At 43.0% G+C, this 17,015-nt stretch overlaps 1 protein-coding gene across 7 annotated transcripts in view; it reads right to left on the bottom strand.

Moving 5' to 3' along the window:
- The window catches only part of ATP10B (ATPase phospholipid transporting 10B (putative)), a 285,082-nt gene that overhangs the window by 139,598 nt on the left and 128,469 nt on the right, over window positions 1-17,015 (bottom strand). For 2 of the 7 annotated variants that reach the window (XM_046667350.1, XM_046667353.1), the window contains exon 6: window positions 15,784-15,831. The exons of 4 other annotated variants lie outside the window; for them this stretch is intronic. The gene's annotated coding sequence lies outside the window, so the exon portion shown is untranslated. Of the gene's footprint in view, window positions 1-6,930; window positions 7,039-15,783; window positions 15,832-17,015 lie in introns of all 7 variants that reach the window. One more of the 7 variants, XM_046667349.1, reaches the window with a different exon arrangement.

Raw genomic sequence — 17,015 nt, 5'->3', positions numbered from 1 at the left:
AGATTTCTTAGATAGGATACCAAAAGCACCAACTATAAAAGAAAATAATTCATGAATTGGATCATAGCAAGATTAAAATATTTTGTGTTTTGAAAGACATAGAGAAAACCAAAAAGTGAGACATACTCTTACAGGGCATATTTGCAAAACATATATCTGACAAAGGGGTTGCATCAAGAAAATATACAGAAGGCTTAAAACTCAGTTATGATATGAGATGCAACCTAATTTAGAAAGTCGACAAAATATTTACATAGGCATTTCACAAAAGAAGATAAAAGGAGCACTTGAAAATGAACTTGGTTGAGAGACTTGAGTGGTTGTGTCTCCTCCAATCCTCAATAAATAAGTGCGCGATGCTGTTAGTTATCAGAGAAACGCAAATTAAAATGACATACACACATTAAGTTGGCTAAAATTAAAAGGAGTGCCATATCAGGTCTTGAGAAGAATCTGGAATAACTGGGACTCTCATATAGTGCTGATGACAGCACAAGATAGGACCGTCAGTACCAAATAACAGTTTGACAATTACTTATAAAGCTAAAGAGACACAACCCAGCAATCTCACTTCTGGCATTTACCCAAGAGAAAAGAAAACATATGTTTACCCAGAGACTTGAATGTATATATTTATAGTAATGTTATTCATAATAGTCAAAAACTGGAAACCACTGCAATGTCCATCAACAGGTGAATAGATAAAAAGTTGGCATATATTTATATCATGGACTGTTCTTCAGACATAAAAAGGAATGAAGTATTAGTAAACTCAACAATGTGATTGCATCTCAAAAGCATTATGCTAAGTAAAAGAAATCAAACACAAAAGACGAATAGAAACCATATGATTCCATTTATACACAATTCCTAAAAAGGGAAAACTATAGTGAGAGAAAGCAGATCAGTGGTTTCCAGGGAAGGAGGAGAAAGGGAAGGGATCGACTGCAAAGAGGCCTGGGCGTAAGCGAACACTCGGTGATGATAGAAATGTTCTATAACCTGATTGTGGTGATGGTTATAGAACTATGTACAATTATTAAAAGTCAGACTGCACCCCAATGGGTAAATTTTATTATATTCAAATTATACCCAATAAAACTGGGGAAAGAAAACTCTGATATGTAAGACAGATAGAGGAACCTTTGAAATTAGAGCAAAGATGGGAGAGCCCAGATTTCACCCTGCCCTCATCCCGTGAGCTTCATAAACCAGCAGCATTTCTAATTTTAAGCTGGCACACTCAACCACAGGTGCCACACACTCACGTACACATAAATGTACGTCAATTTAAATAAGATGTGTGGTTCATCCTGCCATTCCATCTACCCACAGAGCATGTGCCCTGGTAAGAGACGTGAATGACTGTGATTCCTCTAATCTTGGAGCATCTAATCCCACTGAAAGTGATTCCCATGTGTAAAGATCAATTTCAACCACATAGTCCCCAGAAGCAATCCAGCTTTAACTGTTCAGGGTTGTGAAAAATAAAACCACAGCCCTGTATTTTATGGATGATTTAAAGGATTTTCAAAAACAATTTTGACCAAATGTGATTTCTGTTTCAGGGCCAATTGTCAAAGCTAATTCCTACATACGCTGTGACTTTATTGAATTTCAAGAGAAGCCTGAGGCTACACAGAACAGTTTGTAAACCACTCGGTGCCTGGACTCCTCACATGGGGAGCTTGTTACCTCACAAAGCATTCCATTCCATTTTGGACCACTGAACTGTCAATTTTCCAAATGTGGGGTCATCTTGCCATGATGTCCACTTATTGGCCCTGGCTCTGCTCTGTGAAGAGATGTTGAAAAAATTGTCATCTTTCCCCTGAGAGTTCTCTTCAGATATCTGAAGGGCTGTCGGGTTCACCTCTGGTCTTTGCTTTCTAATACTAAACAATCCCAGTCCTAGACTGACTTTTTTCCCCTTCCATAATCAGTCCAGCAATGGCCTGTGGCCTCAGCCCAAAACAAATGCCGAATCAGGCATCACCTGTCCTCAAGTTACTTAACGACTTCTGCTACTGCAAAGTACAAAAGGCCCTGCAATATCAAGAGTTCCCGCACTGGGTACATTTTTCCAGCTGAGTTCTGCAAGAAGGAGTAGCAGTGGTGAAAGTCTTTGGACCTCTGCCTGACCTCCATCCCCAACATGTCGCTGACCTGCTTTGGAAGATTACATCCCTTGACAGCTCTTTAAATGGCTCGGCTCACATCTCAATGGGACTTGATAAGCTCACAGAATAGAGATGGCCTCCCTAGTCCTCACATCCATTGTCCCAGCCTCCATTAGGAAGCTATTCAATATACAGTAGCAATCTTGAAGAAGTTGCATGTTTATTCTGCAGGCAATCTCTGCCGCCTCCATTAGTGGACTGAGCCCTCTCCCAGGCTTGTACAAATAGCTCTCCTGGAAGCAGTCACGCTTTATGAACTGTTCGCAGGGTAAGCACGTCACCAGTTATCAGCAGCTGAACCTTCTTTTACCCTGAAGAGCTAGAAAAGGAAGGAAAGACAAGTAGCTCTGAAGAAATGCTTCTGTAAATTTAGTGTCGGAATGGCTACACAGAATCATCTGACGCTTCTCATTTTGTTAATGCCATTAGTCAATATATCCAGCGTACAAGGTCCAGAGCGGGGATGGGAGCAGCGTCTGGAGGACCTCGCCTATTTGTGAGGGAGGAAGAAAGTAGACCCAGGTCAGAGGCTTGGGTCCTAATCCCGACTCTGCCTTGAGTTGCCTTCAGTGATAGTTTCTAGCAGTCCCTCCTTGCCTGGGAATGTGCTAGAAGAGCGTGTGGGTAGCTAGCCTGTCAACTGCCATTGCCAGGATCCAATGCAACAGTGATAACAACAGTGTATGAAGAATGAGAAAATTATTAGTAGTTAAATCTGTTTGGCACTTTACCTTTTTTAAGGATGACTTCTATCCTACAGCTTAGTCGAGACTTTCACTATCTTTCTAAGCAATTGGAGGCAGATAATGTTAACTCCATTTGAGCCTGATAGGAACCCGCACTGCAGAGGTTAAGACAGTCACGTGAGATAACTTAGGAACGGATCTGGGGACGTTGGTCAAGTCTCTTACTTGCTAGTGAAGCACACTTTTCGTACACTGTTCTGCATAGACCACAGTTATTTTCATCTGAATAACCATTATTTTCAGAACTATTTATTGCGCATTTGTTAGATGGCAGGCTTTGGGCTAAGTGTGTCGCAAACTGAATCATTAGCCCAACCCTAAGCAGAAGAAATACAGATATGAAAACTGAAGCTCAAATAGGTCAAAAAACTCGCCGAAGTTCTTTTCTGATCCACGACAAACTGTTATGTAATCTTGAGCAACTGACAACCTCTCTGACTCTTGGTTTAATGGAGTTAATGCTGTCTATCACTGGTCTCCCAAAGGCTAGCTAGCACGGGGACCATCGTCCTAATGCATAGGAGAGTGTTTTAAACGACGTGAGGTGAAAATCCTTTTCTCACAGCTAGGAAATGACAGAGCTGGGAGTCTAATCCCGGCCTGCGCATTTCGAGACTGAGGGTGTAGGCGTGATGCTATAGAGAGCATGCTAATTATGTACAAAAAAAGCCGTTACCTAGACCCCTCATCGCTGACCACCTACACAGAAGAAATAGGATTCCATGGCAAATACTTCAATCTTTGTTGATTGAAAAAAAAAGGTCAGCATGTCTTTTGAACCCTTAAATCCTAAAGGGCTGTTTTCCTTATGCCAGACATACGGGCAGCAGGAAGTTAATGTTGGGTGGGGAGAAAGGGGCAGCGGCTACTAAGATTCACCTCTTTCTTGCAAGTCTTTGCTTTTCATCCGTAAGCAAATAAATCTCACCAAGGAAACAAGATCTTTTCTCCCCTGTCATTCTGAATTCAAGTGTAGCCACTTCAATTGATGGCAGTAGATACTTTTGGAAAAGGAAAGGTGGAGGGAGCGAAAAGGCCCTATGCAGGTGCCTAAGAAAACAAAGAAGGGAAAAGTGATTAGGGGCATGTTGGGGAGGGTCTTTTGTGACTTCCTGCTTTGTGGTTTTGGCTGAGTCTCTCGTAGACATTGTACAGACACATTGGCTGGCAATCTCAGAGTGATTGAAAGGGCTGATGAAATAAATTTAAATTGCTTTTTAAAAGTGTTTAATTTCTACAAAAATTCCTAAAGCAATCCCCCTAGCTGCCTGAAATCATTACCTCCAGATCCTTCTAGCTGAAACAGTAGAAAAGGGAATGAAGTGATAATTAAAAATAATTATAATGGTGATGATGATACTGGTAATAGCTGTATTTTATATGCACGGCCTCTGGCTGAACACTTTACCTACCATATTTTATTAAATCCTCGCAACAACCCTGTGGGGCTGGCACTATTGCTGGCCCCATTTTGTAGATAGTAAAACTGAAGCTAAGAGTTTCAGGAACTTACCCACAAGCCTGAAACTGGCGACGGATGGATGAGCTGGGATTCAGACCTAGGCTGTGGTCTGATTGTGGAGCTCAAATTCTTAACCCCTGTGCTTCCACAGAGTGTGTGACTTAAGCTCTTAGGTAGCTAAGTAGTAATTACTGGAGAAAATTGATGAGAAAAAGACAATTGAAAAATATAAAGTAAAAAATAAATGATGCCCGTTGGTAAGAGAAAGCCTGTCTGGGTGAGTTTCACTGCCTTAGCCAAGACATTTGAATTTATTTTCATTTTTCTTCTCGTTTTCCATTTTTGGGAAGAGGCGGGATGATGAGAGAAGGGAGTTGGAGGCAACACAAGGTGGTGAGGGAGGTCAGTCTGTGAAGGATTTTTAAGCTAAGTTTTTTTAGTAACTGACTTGAGGTCAAGCAGCCAGGAGCAACGGGAGTGCTGTTGAATCGCTGTGATCTCAGCCTCAACTGTGAACCAGGGCGTCCAGACAAAGGACAAGTTTAGCAATAGGAAAATATATTGAGTTAAACTTTTTATTTAAAGTTTATCTAAACTATCATAGAGATCATAAGATTCTAGTCAAATGGCACCTCTGAAATGATCTAATTCAGTGTTCTCACATCTCACTGGGATTTATTTTGCACTCCAGGGGATATTTGGCAATGTCTGGAAGTATTTGTGTGTGTGTGTGAGGAAGATTCACCCTGAGCTAACATCTGTGCCAATCCTCCTCTGCTTTTTATGTGGGTCACTGCCACAGCATGGCTTGATGAGCAGAGTAGGTCCGCGCCCAGGATCTGAACCCGTGCACTTGGACCGCCCAAGTGGAACACGCAGACCTTTAACCACTTGGCCATGGGGCTGGCCCCTGGAAGTATTTTTGATTATCACAAACTAGGGAAGGGGAGGGTCATGCTAGTGGCCTGTAGTGGGTAGAGGCCAGGAAAACTTCTCATCATCCTACAACCCCCAGGGCAGCTCCCACAACAAAGAATCATTCAGCCCTAAATGTCAATAATGCCAAGGTTGTGAAACCTATTCTGGTTCAACTCTCTAGAAGCTTAAGGTTTAAGTTCAATGTTTTATTTAAAAGTTATTTTTTATCAGTAGAGTGTAAAGAAAATAAAGCTCAAGAGAGGTTTAACTTATTATTTGTACCATCAGCTCCGACCTAATCATGCAAATTAATACCTTCTGTTTGATCCCAAATTGGCTATTAGTGGTGCCTCTGCAAATCCAAGGGCGACCATGACCTAGTGCCTCCGAGGGAGCTGCAGCACTCCCTGGCCCGAGGGTCAGAGCCTGAGGATTGCTGTTTCCCTAAGCTGACTCTACTTCCAAACGCTGTTGTTTCTCCAGGCCCAGGGCACCTTTCTCTCCCTTTCCCAGAGAGCAGACAAGCGTGCTTCTTCCTGGTGAGAGCCATGGCTTTCCACCTGGGTTCCTGGAGCCTAAGGTTCCCAGACGATGCGTCATGGGCTGCTGCCAGGCCCCCAGCTCTCTTGGATCAGTACAGTCCCTCTTTTATTTGTATAAATACAGTGAATTGGGGGCCTGTTTGTTTCTAACCACTCTGAACAGATTTTCACCAAATTTAGAGAATATCGTTTGGGATATTCTGATTTATAATTTACTCTTTGGGGCAGATGTGATATCTCTTCGAAAGACCCTAGGAAGCACCTCAAAGACAGACGAGCTAAGACTGAAGTACAATGACAGGCCTATGTAAATGTCACTGGGAGATACATTTCACGTGCATTAAGTCCCTGTGGATAGGAAAAGCATACAGCAGTTTCAATAGGACCCTGGATCATAAGCTGAAAAGGCATAGCTCTGTATTGCTGGCTCTCATTTGCAATCGGCTGCTTCTTAGTGGGCACCTCTGCAGTGAACCATGGTGAACGGCAGAGCAGAAGGGTAGGAACGGTCTTGGGCCCTGAGGACAGCCTGTCTGACTCCCACACTGAACTCTGTGACCTTGAGCAAATTACTGAACATCTCTGTGTCTCAGTTTCCTCTTAGGGCTGTTGTCAGGCTTGGAGGAGTTAGGGCTGTTAGGTCAGGTCTTACAATAAATAGTGCCTGGCATACAGCAAGCTCTCAGCAAGGATTAGCTGCTGCTGTCCTTATTGCCATCATCATCATCATTATTATGCCTTAGCTGCACATAATGGACACCAGCTGATTCTATTTTATATGCTGGCATTCTACGTAAGGTTTCGTTTTTTCATAAAAGGGTTTTCTGCTAAAAATAAATATGAAAAACCACTGGGCAGCTTCATTTTCACATCAAGAGCTTTTAAGACTCAGTGACACCCAATATTAAAGCCAAATTCCTCTTATTTTGAAGCACGAATCAAAACTGTCACATGATGGAGGGGGAAAAAAAAGCTCAATGATGCAATCTTAGGCCAAATGATGCAGCACTGGACAAGGGCCTTCCTGCCTCTTCTTTGCCCTTCACATTTAATGAAGTCAATACAATCTTTCAGGCACTTACTTCCATTCCCATTGTCCATCATTGGAGTTTGTTAAAGGCATCAGCCAGGGCAAGTGGGTCCACATCCTGGGTCCCACCTAGATCCGGGTAGCTTGATTGGTGGAGGGTCTTAGAGGAGAATCAGAAACATTTATTGAAGACTGCAGTTCAGATCCTGGACAGCATGGGTTCAAATCCTGGGCTTTGCCACTTACAAGCTCTGTGACCTTGGCAAGTTATTGAACTTCTCAACCGTGGCCCAGTGAGCATATATAACTCACCCAACGTCACACAGAAAATGGCAAAGCTAGGACTGGAACCTAAGGCTCTTGAGCAAAGATTGCAAAGTGGCTGCCCACGGGTGGGGTCGGATTGCAGGTGGGCTAAAGTTTAGACTGCACGATGTTTCAAAAAAGTTTGATTTAGCTGCCACAATTTAAAGGAATTGGGAGAGTTCACCTAAAACTCTGGAGTTCTGGCTTCTGTTTCCCTGTCAATGAAATAAGAGTCATTATAATATCTACCTCACAGAGTTGGCATGAGGACTAATTGTGAAGGCTCTTAGTACAGTGCCTCATCTGTAAAATAGGCACAATGAGCTGTTGTCATCAGCAGCGTGAAAGCCAGAATTCGAAGCTTTCTGTCTGTCTCCACTCTGTGGCTGTCTTTCTTACCCACTCAATTTTCTCTCCCTCACTTCTCTGCATTTGGAATCCATGCTTTCAGCCGCTGTGCTAAAACAGCCGCTGAACCTCACTCAGGGGAGCCCTGGAAGGAGTTAAGCAGGAGAGAGGAATTACTCAGCCTTAGGCCAGGGCAGGCACTTTCTAGTAGCTTTAAATTGATCCACTTATATAATCCTCAGAACAACTGCATGAGGTCACTCAGGTTTTCCGCTGTGTAAGTCTTCTTTCTAAACTAATCTGTAAGCACCTCCAGCGTGGGCCTGGTACCCCAGACCTTTGAACATTCACCACCATACTCTGTGGAGTGATCAAGACCGTCTCATGCTCCATTAGGAAATTGGGCCCAGAGATGGGAGGTGAGTCACCCAACGTCACACAGCAAGTGGCAAGCCTGGGACTTGAACCTAAGGCTCCTTCACCAGTAGTGGCACATTGGCTGCTCATGACTGTTCCTAGTTTGCTGATGAGCTTAGTTTGGCCTGAATCATATAAAACAAAAAAAATTGCCAAAGTTGTAAAAAGAATTGTGAGATTTCACATATAAATCTAGATTCTTGGTTCGTGGTTAGGTCTGGCCTCCCTGGGCCTCAGTCCCACAGGGAACAATGGCTGAAGCTGAGGAGCCTTTGTCCTTATTCAGGGTATGCACTCCAGTCTACTCCTGTCCCAAAGACTCCAGGCAAAGGGACAAGCACCATTTTCCTATTCTGCAGCCTATTATCTTACCTGCCTGGCCCCTGCAGGCATTTGCATTTGCAACCCTGAGTTCCTGACTAGTCCTTTTCCAGCCTTCTGCAGTACTGGACTAAATTAACCAGACAGCAGCCCTCTGAACAACCTGTAATGGGTTGAATTGTGTCCCCCCCCAAAGATGTGCTGAAGTCCTAAACCCCAGGACCTGTGAAGGTGACCTTATTTGAAAATAGGGTCTTGGCAGATGTAATCAAGTTAAGATGTGGTCATGCTGAATCAGAATGGACCCCAATCCAGTGCGATGTGTCCTTGTAAGAAGAAGAGACAGATGCAGACTCAGAGGGGAGACGGCCATATGAAGCCGGAGGCAGGCATTCGAGCTAAGCTACCACAAGCTAAGGAACATCCGGGGCTACTCAAAGCTGGAAAAGGCAAGGAAGGAGCCTGCCCTAGAGGCTTTGGAGGGAGCAGGGCTCTGCAGACACCTTGATTTTAGACTTCTGACCTCCAGAACTGCACAAGAATAAATTTCTGTTGTTTTAAGGCCCCTGGGTAGTGGGACTTTGCTATGACAGCCCTGTCACACATCCCTTTTATGTGCTGTTCTCATAGCTTGCTTTTGTCTTTGTCCTCCCTTCTTTTCCTTGCCTTCTCTCTTCTTGTCCAACCTCTGATACATCTCTATCACCCTTCTCCCTGTCTGCCTCAGGTCCACGGTGGACTCAGCCTGACTGATGTCTCCCAGGATGAAAAGGTCACTGGGCCCAGTTCAGGGTTTGGCCAGTAGGGAGGCAAAGGGGAGTAACTATCTGCAGGTGTTGACATGGCTTACAGCCAGGGGGCACAGTTGCCAGGCTGCCAGAAACAGCTGCAGGAACCTGAACTGTGTGGTGCGGATCACTGCAGTCCCACCTTTGGAAGCTACGAGAACAAGCTTGCCCAGGACTTTGTGTGAATTGGCTCAGACACCTCCTCTCCCTCCCCAGCATCTCAAAATCAACTCTGGTAGCTTCTTAGCATTCAGCACAGCCCTCGCTCGTGAAGCTTAGACAGGTCGTTCCCTCCCTACAAAGCAGGGCGCTGACAGCTTTTTTTCCTTTCTCTTCCTCATTGCTTAATCTGTCTACTTCCTGATACTGATAGATTTTTAAATGAGCCTAGGACAATTGATAGCATTTCCCAATTAAAACCAAATACCCTACATCCACCCTTTACATAGCCACTGGGTACGAAGGAGGGCCGGGGAGCACAGGCCCAGCTAGACATCTCTCTCTCTCTCTGCTGCCTCCTACCCTCTCTGCCTGCAGAGATGCTGCCCCCATTTCATGGGACCTGGCTCCTGCAGAGGGGCTCTGAAATGCAAGAGTGACTTTGAGATGCCAGTTAGAATGATGCTGGCTGAGATTTCTGAGCAGTCATAGGGCTAGAACCAGAGACAGGATTTTTCCTAATCCTTTTTGATGTGGACTTGTTTCGTAACCACTGAATCAGATGCTTCCCTCAGGATGGGAAGAAATCCTTACACAGCCGTAGTTACTGATAGAAAATTTGAGAGAGGGTGGGCTAAGGATCTGGGGAAGCATTATCCTCTTATTTTATTATTATTATTATAAATTATTAGAAATGAAAGAATGTAACTACTGCTTATTGAGTGCCCACAAGGCCCTGTGGTTGGCCCCTTACCTAAGTTATCTCTAATCCCTATAAGAACATTTGAGAAGGATAATCTCTGTTTTACAGATGAGGAAATAGACACTCACAGAAGTTCTATGACTTATCCAAAGCAGCACACCAGGTAAATGTCAGTGCTGAATCTAGGTGGTCGGAATCCAAACCCATGCTCTTTCTGTTACTCTAGGGGTAACTTCTTGCTACTTGCTGGAGGGAGCATAAATTAAGTACCCATATTTGAGGACCATGCTCAAGGCTACGTTAGAGGGTTGACAAATGGGAAAGCTGCAAAGGAGAGTTTATTTATTCATTGTCTTATCCGCTGGGAGAAGAAATGCCTGGGCGTGGTAGCTCTATTACACATATGGAATTCTATCTTCTCAGACCTCAGGACCCTCCTACGGTAAGATTCAAGATTACCCTGTGGGATTGCCACCCAGAGAGGTCTAGACATGCACAGCAGCACGACAGAGTCGGGAGAATTCCTCTTCCTATAATCCCAGCAGCCTTCTCCATGCTGTGATAGTGAGCCCCAACTCCTGTTTCAGTTTCCACACCTCTTCCTAAGCCCTGTCTTATTTATTCCTCACCACCACCTGGGTGGGTGGGGCTCACTATTATCCCTCCATCACAGAGGAGGACACTCTCTGAGAATTAAGAGACTTGCTCAAGATTAACATGTTAGCTATTGTGGCACTGGGTCTCAAATGCAAACCTTCTGACTTCATGCACATTCCTGGCAGTTAAAATGGTGGAAGCCAAGATCTTGCGTGGTTGTAAGTATGGGTGAGTTCAGCCTTCAGAGCAAGCTTGTGGGCCACTAAAAGAAGAAGATCAGTAGGGTATTGGCCTTGCTGGAAGACAGAATAGAGCATAAGTGAGTGCATGTGAGGGTCACAGGTGGAATCCTCTAGCCTGCCAGCTGGCCGACCAGAGACAACTTATGTAGGCCACATCCTCTTCTCACTCCATCATGTCCCACCTTTGGCATTCTCACTATAGATTTCTCCAAACCTGACTGAGGTTGTTGAGCTCCACAAGAGCTAAGTTCCTGGATATCAGTGCAAATAGCAACAGGGGAAGTAAATTTCCTTCTTCCTCCAAGGCCAAGAGTGACTCTAATCTTTCATGTGCAGTAACGAAGGATGCAGAAGGAAGGCAGCTTGTCATTAAAGATGCAGACTAAGAAGATGCTCTGAATCATTCTGCTGTGGTTGCTCTTATGCACCGGATGGTGGGATCTACACAAAATCTCATTCTAGAGTCTCTCTCATCATATCCTAAGCTAAACATGTCATTTTCTCACAGTGTTCCATGAGGCCTGTTTCCAACTCTGAGCATACCCACACACAAAAGCTTGACAAGTGCCATTCTAAAGGCTTAACATGGCTCAACATAGCCTCATTGTAATCAACCAAAATGACCCCAAAGCCACTCCTCCATCACTGACCTTCTTTTAGTGAATGACCCTGCCATTCACTCTGTTGCCCAGCAACTTGGGCTTCAGTTTTCACTTGTTTCTCTCTTATCTCCAATAAGTTCTGTTGATTCTACTTCATAGAACTTCTAGAATCCATCCACATCTCTCCACTGCCACTAGTCTTGTCAGATCCATCACCTGCACTCTTGACTTTAGAATATTTCCCTTATTCCCTCCACCATGACTGTTTGGCTCCAGAGCCATCCTCCAGTCGCTCCAAACCTGCTTAAAACACTTTAATGGCTCCTCATTGCCTTTCAGGTAAATTCCAAACCCTTAAATATGACATATTATAAGATATGTCACAACATAGTCCCTGCTAACTTCTCCAGCCAAGCTCGTCCTTCTTCCTAAGCCCTCACACACTCCACTCCAGCAACAGTGAACTTCTCGTGTCCTCCAAGTCCCAGAGTTCTCTCTCCTCAAGGCCTTTGCACATTTCACTCCTCCAACCAGGAGTTTTTCACCTGGTCTCCCCTTCTCATTTTTGAGATGCTAGCATAGACATTTCCTGTGGGAAATCTCCCTCCCCGCCAGCAACAACCACCTGACACCTGCTCCCATTGCCCCCTGTACTTATGCCCTGGAAGAACTTGCGCCTTATATTGTAATTGTGTGTTTAGTTGTCTTTCTTTTCCAGACAGAGCACTCTGAGAGGTTGCAGACTGCTCATTATTAAGCACAGCACCCAGCATGTGGTGGGCACTCAATAAATACCTATTGCTTTCTTTTCCTTGCCTCTCAGTTTCATTAGTACTGACCACATCAGTCAGTTTCTCTCAAACATGTCCCCAGCATCCCCAGGCTCTTCACTCCCGCTTTATCTCCCCCTCACGTCTCCTCTCCTTTCCACTCAGAAAAAGTTGTTTCAGGCTCATACCCTGAAATGTCACTTCAAAATATTTGACAAAAAGCAGAGAGAAGCTTAGTGTTGTTTTCCTTTTTTCCTCCAGTCTTCCATCATGACATGATGAACTGAGCACCAAGTGGATCTGAGTTGCCATGGTAACTGATAACAGTCTAGTCCTTTCACTTTCTTTGTAGGGGAAAAATATATCTCTTTTTCTATAACTAGCAGGAGATGAGGATTTATCTTACTGTCTGCTAGATGCCTAATAGCCCAAAGGACTTGTTCTCAATTACCTAGTGCTTTCATTCCATTCTGGAAACTCGTTGCTGCTGGTCATAGTGGTCCATCAGAACTGACACCATCACTGGTGCCATCCCCTTGGTTGTTACTCTGGAGTCTCACAAAGCCTTGCAAGGAGGAATTCTGAGATGTTTGACGGAAGGGTTCTGGAGAAAGAAATGTGTGTGTATATGTATGTGCATACATGCAAATGTGTCTGTTTGTCACGGGGGACAGGCACAAGAGAAAATATATTTCCCATTTTCATCCTGGCTGAGCTAGGTCATTACATGTAATAACTCAGGGACTCTCTGAACACAAAATCTTTACATAAAGAGCGGAAGAAGAGTCTATGAGGCCCAGGATCAGTGTGCATCCTCTAACTGGCTATACGTGTAGGAGGTAAGGAACGGCTGCTCACAGACATTCTTGACTTTAAGTAGGGCAGCCACATTTCCAATCTTAAGTAAAAAAGAAAAAGATCTTTATATAAAAAGGTATTTGTACATGCAAGAGAATAAAGACAAACTAAAGCCAATTCAAACTTCAGGGGGCAGGTTTCCTCCTTTTTTTGTTCTAGGAAAAGGAAAAAAAATGATCTCTTCCATTTGAAGAGCTTTAGATTTCCCTGGTTATTTCTCATTTGGGTTGCCAGTGCTATGAGGTGGGCTTGGTGGATTACCCTGAAGTCCAGAGAGGCTAAGTGACCTACCAATGGTCACAGAGCAAGCTCATGACAGGCTCAGGGAGAATCCAGGTCTGCAAATTTGAAATCCAATGACTATCCTTCTCATCATACATGGACTCTCTCAAGAGAGAGCTAGGCCTTCTGACAGTAGGCATCTCCTTTGCATTCTACCTCCACTGACCATAACATGAATATTCATGGCAAAAGTCTCTGGGGCTAGACATTTAAGTGCAAGCAAGCTGGTTAGTCTTCTAGAAGATTCTCTGTATGGAGTCTATACCTATATGAGATATAGTTGAGTTAGCTATTGCTACTGCTGCTATAATCCCATTTACTCTTCCCAGCAACCCAATGTGGTCAGTACTAATGTAACTCTCATTTTAAAAATGAAGAAAGAGGCTCAGAAATGTTAAGTTCCTTGTTCAAGGTCAAGGAGTTAATATTTGTGGAATAAAATATGAAGAGGAGAGAAAAGGAAAGAGGAAAGGGAAGAAAAGAAAGCTCTATGGGTAAATATTTTACCTACTTTCTGGGCCCTTTGCTAGGCGCTTACATATTGTATTTGCCTTAATCTTGTAGCATACCTCTGAGGAGTATTTATTCTGTGTATGAGGAAGCTGAGGTTCAAAGAGGTTAGACTGCATTCTGGAGCTCATGCAGTAAGTAAGTAGCAAAGCAGGAATATCAGTCTAGTTCAACTTGGTCTGGCAAAATCTGTGCTCTTAACCTTTACAAGATGCTATCTCCATATCTTCCATTAGTTACATCAATTGTGAAAGGCTACAGGGGAAAATACACTGTGAAACAACATTTGGACTGAAAGAGGACTAGGAGATGCTCTTAGCTCCCTATACATGGATGTGGGAAGTAAGAACAAAGGAATTTTCAAACAGGGTCTAACAAATGTTCTAGCATGTTCAGTGTAACAGACCAGAGCTGCGTTGGTGAAGGGGCATGGCTATCCTCCACTAATTAGCTGTATGATATTGGGAAAATTATCTACCCTCTGGGCTTCTGTTTTCCCATATGTGAATTCTGGTGGTCAGACTAGTCAGTATTGGCAGAAAGACTTCAAATCACACGCCAATACTGATTAATTAATTGGTAGTGGCTGCCTGGAATGCTGGGTTGTGAAGGACGCTGAGGCTGCACCTATGCCACGATCATTTAGTGATCTCTGCCTTGGGAATTGGAGATGGGAATGGGGGCACACATGTCATAGATTTGCCATCACAAGGCTGATGTGTGATAAACATTTATAGTTTTACCATCTTTGTTTATTTACTCATTCTCTTGTAAAGTGGTTTCTATTTTTGATTGGCAAATAAATTCTCATACTCTGTATGGATCTTTATTGTCAAGCTACGAGGAAGAACCCCAAACCCCCCACCCCAGATCAATTAGTGAAGAATTTGCTGAGCTAACGCATCTTCCTCTTTGCCAGTGCCATGATGATTTCATGGACTTCAATCATTCCGAAGTTTTGCTGGTATCTTTCCAGATTAAAGAATCTTGGCATCTTTAATCTATCTCCATTTTCTTAATCATTATAATGATTAGAAAATGATGGTAGGATAGGAAGAAAGATGTTTTGATTTATTGAAAAATTTAGGATTTTTCACTTTGGAAAGTAGGCAGCTTAAATGCAACGTGATTGTAATGGATAAAAGCACAGCCAGTGAAGTCAAAGGGAATGTGGGATTTTCATGAAACACAAATACAGTGAAGAAGCAGCTTCTTTGGAAAACTGAGTGAAGAAAGTTACTTTAGGGCAGGAGTTTTCAAAGTGCAATCGTATGAACATTTGGGATTTCTTGGAAGTACTTCAGAGATAGCTGCTGGGGACAGAAGTGTGTGTGGAGTTTGGTTGGGTAACTACTGGCTTCATTTCCCAAACTACACCCCTTGGCTCTTCTTATTTTCTGCTTTATGAATTACATTTCCATGCAAGATTTAGTGTGAGTAAACAGAATAAGTTTGAAAACCATGCGATTAGACACATAAAAGGAAGTACTGTTTCACATAACAGCCAAATATACTATTGAACCTGTTATACTAAGGAGCGCTCCAAAGGACTGTTAAGACAAAATCATTGATTCAAAAAGTTTGGACCATTTTCTGAAGGATAAACCCAAAGACAGCTGCTGGAGGAAGCTTTGCTCTATCTAACATTACAGTGAGGTAACGTCATGCCCTCTTCTAGGATATATACATTGGGTAGAGCTCAATATGATAAGTCTAAATTTCCAGCCTTGAAATTGCTCTTGTGTAGATGGCACCCTGCTTGTTCTGAACACCCTTTCTAGAAGCACCCTTGTTATTTACATAGAAAATAGCATGCTTGCTCCTGAGCTGGTAGGAGGATTGAAGAAGTAGCAAGTACTCAGAATTAATTAACTTTGATTTACAAAGCAGCATCACTGACATACATGGTAATTAAAATCTCACATTAGTTATTATTCTATTTGCTTTGCTGAGCAACATACACGCACACACATGCACAAAGAGAAAAAAGTGTCATTCTTACTGTGATCTGAAGAACGTTTGGGTTTTCTTGAAAGTGCTTCAGGGATGGCTGTAGGGGACAGAATTTGTTTTGAAAATCAGAAGAGAGAGAGGGTTGTAAAGGAACAATGCCGACCGCTTATGCAACACCTATTAGGCGGCACACATAAAAAATAATAGCTGCATTAATAATGCTGAAGACAGCTAACACTTTTTAAGTCCTTATCTTCTGCCAGGTACTGTTGTAAATGTTTTATATGTATTAACTAATTTAACCTACATACCAGCTTTATGAGGTAGGTGTTTTTATTATCCCCATTCTTACAGATGAGGAAACTGGAGCACAGAAAGTTACAAAGTAAGTGGTGAGGTCAGGGTTGAAATGTAGACTGTCTGGCTTCAGATCCATTATGTGAATGATTATACTATGGCTTATTGTATAGAGTTCTTTAAGGAAAATATCTTATTAAACGCTTAACAGTTATTCCACTTTATAGAAGAGAAAACTGCGGTTCATGAAAGTTCAGAAACTTGCCCAAGGTCATACAGCTAGGAAATTACATAAACAGGCTTTGAGTCGAGATTTGAGTCCAAAGTTTGTGGTAATTTCTAGTACAGCAGGCAGCCTCTCATGTATAGTATAAATTATGGCCACTTTCTATTTAACATATACAGACATAGAGAAAACTGATGGTAAGATGACAAAAATCTGTCAAAAAGCATCATCATCATCTTCCCAAACACCATCCATGTGAATTCCTAACTCTCAAACACAGAGAGTTGCTGAGAAATAAACATCTTGATGAACTGTGGTCTTTATGTGGCTCAAGATTTTCTTGTTTCTTGGTCAGGAAAGAGACAATGAAAAGTCAAAACAAATAAGAATTCAAAGACGTAATCAGCAGTACAAAAAGAGATGTGAAATGAAACTCAAGGATGATGTATCACAAGGTTCTGCAGAAGTGAAAAATGTGCTCAGACACTGTGTTTTAGCAGACTGGCGCTCGTATAACCTCCAAGCTACACCTTTGACTCTAAAATGATTGGTACAACTCAATCCATACTTCATGACAAAGAATACCCAAGATGAGGCCACCGATGTCACCAATGTGCAATTTCTAAGCAATTGTTTCCTTTTCAGTTCTTTGTGGATACATTTGCTGACCACTGAATGACTGCATCAGCAGAACCTTCCTAGAGATGACAGAAGTCAGGAGACCTCACTGGGGTGAGGAAGCAGGAGTCTTGTGGCCA

Source organism: Equus quagga, chromosome 7, assembly GCF_021613505.1.
Source record: "Equus quagga isolate Etosha38 chromosome 7, UCLA_HA_Equagga_1.0, whole genome shotgun sequence".
Lineage (NCBI taxonomy): Eukaryota > Metazoa > Chordata > Mammalia > Perissodactyla > Equidae > Equus > Equus quagga.
The sequence above is the reverse complement of the archived record's forward strand: the minus strand, read 5'-3'. Positions and strand labels throughout refer to the sequence as shown.